This window comes from Lygodium microphyllum, chromosome 4, assembly GCF_053477565.2.
Source record: "Lygodium microphyllum isolate KBCC chromosome 4, Lygodium_microphyllum_v1.1.10, whole genome shotgun sequence".
NCBI lineage: Eukaryota > Viridiplantae > Streptophyta > Polypodiopsida > Schizaeales > Lygodiaceae > Lygodium > Lygodium microphyllum.
Genome location: NC_141138.1, coordinates 112,818,098 through 112,824,560, shown reverse-complemented (window position 1 = coordinate 112,824,560; position 6,463 = coordinate 112,818,098). Strand labels below are relative to the sequence as shown.

Genomic DNA, 6,463 nt, shown 5'->3' with positions numbered 1-6,463 from the left:
AACCTGTCTCTGATCTGATGCTAGAGCCTGCACTAGTCAAAACAGTTTGCTGAATTTTCCCCTTGTTTGCAGTCTCCATAGCATAAGTCCATAGTGCGGACTGAGTCTGTGATCCCTTCTCAATCTGTACTCCATATGCAGAAGCATCACCTCTAGCTGTCACATAAGAAGTACGCGCAGCCATGTCCTCCACTAACTTCTTCATTCCACCTTTACCAAAGTTGGTAGCAAGTGGAGCTCTTGTCTCAGTCAACCAAATCTTACCATCTTGCCCCCAATATACCAAATTCTGCCTCCTTGCATCCTGGAAAGAGTCACAATCCCTGCAATGCTAATGCTCCGTACTATCACACCAAATACATCTCCGATCTCTCCTAGGTGCACTAGGAGCACTCCTAGGTGCAGTAGGAGCACTAGAAGAAGTAGTAGGCACAGTCGAAGCAAACCGCTCCTTCAACTTACCCACCAACTCCGCTTTGACTGACTCAAGTGTCAAATCTGTGATGCCTTTGATTATGTCATCAATAGAGGTAGGCACCGATGGAGCGGATGGTTTTGGAGCAGAAGATGTAGGCATCGGTAGTGGAACAGGAGGAATAGGTGGAGTAGAAACAGTAGGCACTGGCATAGGCCAAGAAACTGGCTGAGGAGGAGAAGAAATAACAGGGATAGAAGTAGGCATAGGAGCAGATGATGGTGTAGGTGTCATGGAACCATTCTGTAGGCGAGTCTTCCATATCCTCCTCTTCGTCAAAGTCGAGACTGCATCCTGCCAATCAGCTTTAAGACCCATAGGCTTCGTGCGATCTTCAAGAAGCTCACCCAATTCTTCTTGAAGAGTAGGATCTGCAGCTTGCAAGAAAAGCTCAACTTTTTCAACATCCAATGCTCTTTGTTCAATGGCATCAAGCTGACTATACCTCTCTTCGAATTCTCGAATCAACTCCGAAGCAACAAGACCTTTGTTTGGCATGTAGACCCACTCTCGGAATGACCGCCGAGTAGCCATACCAAAGTCCTCAAGGAAGTATTCTTCTTTTAGAGCCTTCTTAAAATCTTGCCAATGTGTATTTTGAATAAAAAGAACAGTCACTTTTGTCCTCAAAGCAGGTGTGACAAGACGAAGGAAGTACTTACTCATAAGTCCAGCAGGAACTCCAAAAAACCCCATCTTGATCTCATATGTCTTCAAATATGCTGAAACATTACGCCCATCAAATAGCTTCTTCTCACTCTCAACTGCTTCAATAGCCTTAGTCGCGCTGTTTGCATTCTCCTGCTCCGAATAGAGTTGCCTTTGCTGAGACAACTGCTGTTGATGCAATTGTTGTTGCTGCTGCATATACATTTGTGTTTGCTGATTTTGGAGCTGCATATACATGGACATATTCTGTAAAATCTGTTTTAGATCCTCCGTTGAAGTACTTGACGCAGCAGTCATAGATGGAGCTGAAGTAGAGGCAGCTGGAATTGTAGAAGATGCTGAAATAGAGGCTGAAGTGTCTCCCATCCTGAAATTTCTGCGACGCTTTCACGTCGGGTTCACCAAAGATGTCGAAGGATTTGCCAAAGCAAAGCAAAGTCGTGTCTACAAAAGACCTTGACTAATTTCAGGATAAAAGATCAAATAGGTGACTAATCAAGATGAGAAATTGATCCCAAGACACTGTTTCAAGAAGAAGAAACTTGAACAGCCTCTGAATTGTTAGTTCCAGAGATATTCATCAATTGTGGCTAATAAATCAGATTTCTGGCACTCTTTATCAGGAACAAACACAATTTCTGTTGAGGAATATGGATGATCAAAGGAAAGCTTAGAATCTGCCTTGAAATCTCATGTTTTCTCATCATTCATGATATATAGGCATAAAAGCAGAAATAGCAATCAGTGAGCTGGAAATTTGGACAGCACGACTTCTTTCTTCAAGTTAGTTTGATGGTATGGTTCAAGGACAAATGGTACTTAAATCAAGACAAAACTAATGGCTCTTCATGAGGCATTGACATGCTGGAAATGATAGCGGGTTGGTACATTAGTACGCTGTTCAGAGTGTATAATTGTAGTTGTCCATGGTTGCATTCATAGCACTTCAGGCAGCGTTCGCGTGAACCAGGATGGCTTTAGCAGCTCTCTTTGAAGCATTCAAGTAAGCCAGGCAGATATTGCTTACCCTCCACACTAGCACCACTCTCCAAACAGCAGCGCGTAGTAAACATGGCAGGATAAGTAAACAAGAACTCAGAGAGAAAGAGACCAGTTGGCCAAGCATAACATCTTCAGGAAATGAATATAGGTATGATTTATAGCATCTTTGTGCTGCACCCTCAGAGCCCTGACAAGAGTGTTCGCTATATGGCGGTTACTTTCGAGCAGGCCGCTCTTCAGAACATTTGCATGTAGCCTAGCACCTTCGATTAGATCCTTCTGCTTAGCACAGGCATTAAGTGAGGCCACAATGCTCACTGCTGTCTCGTCATAGGCTGACTTCTCGTGCTCACACCATCTTTTGTTTCTGCTGGTTTTGCAAGCCCTTTGAGAACAAGCACTTTGCGAATCCTATGTGTGCTGCAGCAATTAGTTGTAGAAGGGGCACTTTGCTAAGTTGGACACACATTTGTGCATACATAGGACAAAATGTAGGCTCAAGTACAGCCTTATCAAACACAAGTGATATCACAAAATCGCATCTCGGCTCACTGGTACATCATGAATTCATCTATACATGTTTTGCCACTGGTTAACGAGTAGCTCCAAAATTGTTCTTTTCTAAATCACTGGGCAGGCAATTCATACAAAAATCCTGGCAGCACCTTCAGGTTAACAGGCTGAAAGGAATACCCCAACTACTTCCAAGCTGTAGAATCCACCCACAGTAAGTCCTCTCCATCGCATTAACGGTACTTCACAAAGCCGATGTCTTTGGCATAAATCCGGAAGCACTGACGGCAGCACATGATTTTGTACTTCCGAACCAGCCATGGCCATTCCCGCACACACGACATGCGCGAGATCCTGCTCCATACTTCTTGGGATGAGAGTTCCACACGGCCGAATGCCCCATCTTACTGGCCCGATCACTGCAGCGAGACGAGGTTCACCGATGCACAGGCGATATCGCGGCGCACGAACTCTCCGCTTTCTCCTCGTTCCTCTATGATCGGCTGTAGTTCATCGTTATCGGTTTTCCTGTTCTAGATATGCAAGGACTCCCGTGATTCATGTCCTCCTCTCCGCATAGCTCTTCGACTCCCTCTTCTTCGTCTTCACAATCAAGTTCTTTTAAAGAATTTTTCGATCTCCCTCAGTTTGCATCTGCACTTCAGGAATTGAACTCCCTTCTGCATCCAATAAAGATACACAATTGTTCCCTCCTTTGCTTCGTGTGTTGCATTGGAGCTCCAGATTCAGAACGTCATTCTGTTTCCGAGTAGCAGAACCAGTTGGAGTAGGGGAATGCGATGACGGAAAAAGAAGAGCAAAATTGCGTGTTGCCTGTCAAAGTGATCGTCCCCGATGTCCGAATGGCTTTTCATGAAGTAGCCTTTTTGCCAGATTGAAGACCACCCCCTCTCAGCTGCTTCGTCGAACCCTCCGTCGAGCCCTCTTCTGTAATCGATGCTTTTCCCTTTGAAGCCTCCTCCTCACAGCTGATGCCGTCCTCTGTTTTCCCTTCTCCGTTTTCGTTTTCATCCTGTTCCGCCCAAAGCACTTTTCAAAAAAACAAAAGCTTCTCTTTTTTCCCCCAAAGCACAGCTCCTTTCCCCTAAAGCACGGCTCCCCTGTCCCTGAAAAAGCCCCTATTCACATATCTTTAGAAGGTGAGGAAGACATCGTTTCCAGAATTCCATCTCCTTTTGGCAAAGCCCACAACTCCTCCATCTATCTCAGCATAAATCGTGCTGTTAATGAACCAAGGCGGTCTTCTCACAGTAAATAGGACATTGCCTGATGCATCCATAATAGAAGCAATGAATGGCCGCCTTCGGTGTAGAAATTGACGAAGCAGCCAATGGCTTGATTCAATTATGTACCCAACCATCATTAATCCTTCTCGAGGGTCCATGATAACATATTGATTTGCTTGTTCAAAACCAACCAAAAGATTGGCCACTCAATATTTCGTGTAACTATAATATCACTTCTTGCAAGTAAAGGTGCAACTTTTGCTTCTTGGGGGGTTTTTGGCTGCAAAATTCCCACCAAAGGTTGACTTGGTATGGTTGTCCCAGGCCGAATTGACGATGGAACGGTTTGCCAGTCTCTCCAAACTCTAAGAAACCTCCTCAAACGATCTGCAATGCGCCTCTGTCTCTAAAATGTTTCGGGTGGTTTTCACATCTCGAATGCGCAGCAATACGACAACGTTAAGAGATGTGATACCTTTCTGTCAAAGACATGACATCAGAGAGAATAGGAAACACCCACTTACGCCTATTATGGCTATCCTTCCATTTGAGAAGTGGGGTATTAACTTTGTGGGTCCTATCACCTCGTTGTCTACTACTCAGAAGAGGTACATTATAGTAGCAACTGATTATTTTACAAAATAGTCAGAAGCGTGGGCAACGAGGTAGGACAATGCAAAAGAGATTGCAAGTTTTCTTTTAGAGCAGATTATCTGCCGTTTCAGTCCATCGAATGAACTACTGTCAAACTGTGGAACCCACTTTTTGAATAAAGTGATCAAAAGCCTTGGCAAATCAAGCATAACGAAACGACCCCCTATAATCCGCAAGCCAATGGGCAAGTCGAAAGTACTAATAAGCAGCTTGTGGGTATCTTGTCTAAAATAGTCTCTGAGAAAAAACGAAACTGGGACAGGAAGTTGTATGTAGCAGTATGGGCGTACAATACAACGTTCAAGCGAGCTATCGGCCATACTCCATTTAAATTAGTTTATGGGGAAGAGTGTGTGTTACCCCTCGAAATTGAGTTGCCAACCATACGGTTTGCAATTAACCACTCTTTGGGAGATGAGAATTACCTCTTTGAACGTTTCACGACCATAGCCCACCTGGATAAACTGAAATTGCAAAGCTTATTACACTAGGAGGTAGCTAAATGTCAGATGAAGCAGTTACATGACCTTAAAGCGAAGAAGTATACCTTTAGAAAAGGGCAATTAGTTCTGTACTACAATGCGCGTAGGGAGCTGTTTCCAGGGAAGTTGGAACCTAGATGGGATGGCCCCTACAAGATTGTCAGGATAGGAAAAAATAGGTCTATGGCTCTCCTAGCTGATCTGTAGGGACTGGATTTTAAAAATAAGATTAATCTTAGTAAGATTAAACCTTATTATTTCTAAGTATGCTAACACGAAGAAATGCATTGTAGGTCTATGCTGGGGCCAATTTGAGATCTACAAAAGAGCTTGAAGCTGGTTGATGGGACAGTTAATTTATCTGGTGGAGCAAAGGATACAAAGTGATTGAGCAAGAAGATGGAACCTTTGTGTGGGACATCAAAGTCTTCTGTCATCACTACTTATGAATGTTGATAAGTATCCCTATTGAGTTTAATAAAGAAGGTGGGATGGAGCTGTCAGTTCATCCTCTAAACATGCTAAATTTTGACTATCATAATTACGAATAGAGGAGTTTGTGATGGCAGGCTATGTAAACCCGTTGTAGACGTACACATTATATTTTGACGGGGCATCCAAGGGCCCTAATAAAAAAGGGAGTATTGGAGTAGTAATCTGAGATCTCCGACGTAGAGTTACGATGAAGTTAGCTACTTACCTCGGGGTAGGATTTACTAACAACATGGCAGAGTATAAAGCCCTAATTATGGGACTGCATATTGCCAAGCAAGATGGTATTCGGCGGTTGTTAGTAAAAGGGGATTCCCAGTTGATCTTGAATCAGCCAGATGGGACATACACATTGCGGAACCCCATCCTTTTTATGTATCATCAAACTGCGATGACCTTACTTGAGGATTTTGAGAGAGTGTCTTTTCAGCTAATTCCACGTTACTGGAATCAATTTGTGGATTCACTGGCAAATCTTGCTTATGAAGAAGACCTTTTCTTCAACTGTGGTCCTAGTTTGGATATTGCTATCAATAATGAGACAGGACCCGTCGCTTGTGGGGCATGTTATCAGAGCATGCAATATATGGCAGGTGATGGTTGATATGGGTGATGCAAAGAGTAGCCGAGACCCATCTACCGTTGTTATCTTGGACCCATAGGTTGATTAGACAACATGTTATGCGTACACTTCTTGCTATATATGCAGGAGGGATGGGTCATAATATTATGCATTTATCTTAGGGCTGTGAGCCCTATTTTTCCTCCTTGGAAAGGAGCATATTATTGTATATCTGTATTATTTCAGGGAGGGATGTGTTGGTGCTATTCTGTTTTATTTCGTTAGGCTAAGAGAGCTAGTTCTGTGAGGTTTTAAATGTTTTATTTTGTTAGGCCATGGTGCGCAGATCGGTCGCTGTATGCTCACG

At 43.5% G+C, this 6,463-nt stretch overlaps 1 pseudogene; it reads right to left on the bottom strand.

Moving 5' to 3' along the window:
* Positions 1–2,757: 2,757 nt before the first annotated feature.
* LOC148037483 (small ribosomal subunit protein uS14 pseudogene) lies at positions 2,758–3,128 on the bottom strand (annotated as a pseudogene).
* Between the last annotated feature and the right edge of the window lie 3,335 nt (positions 3,129–6,463).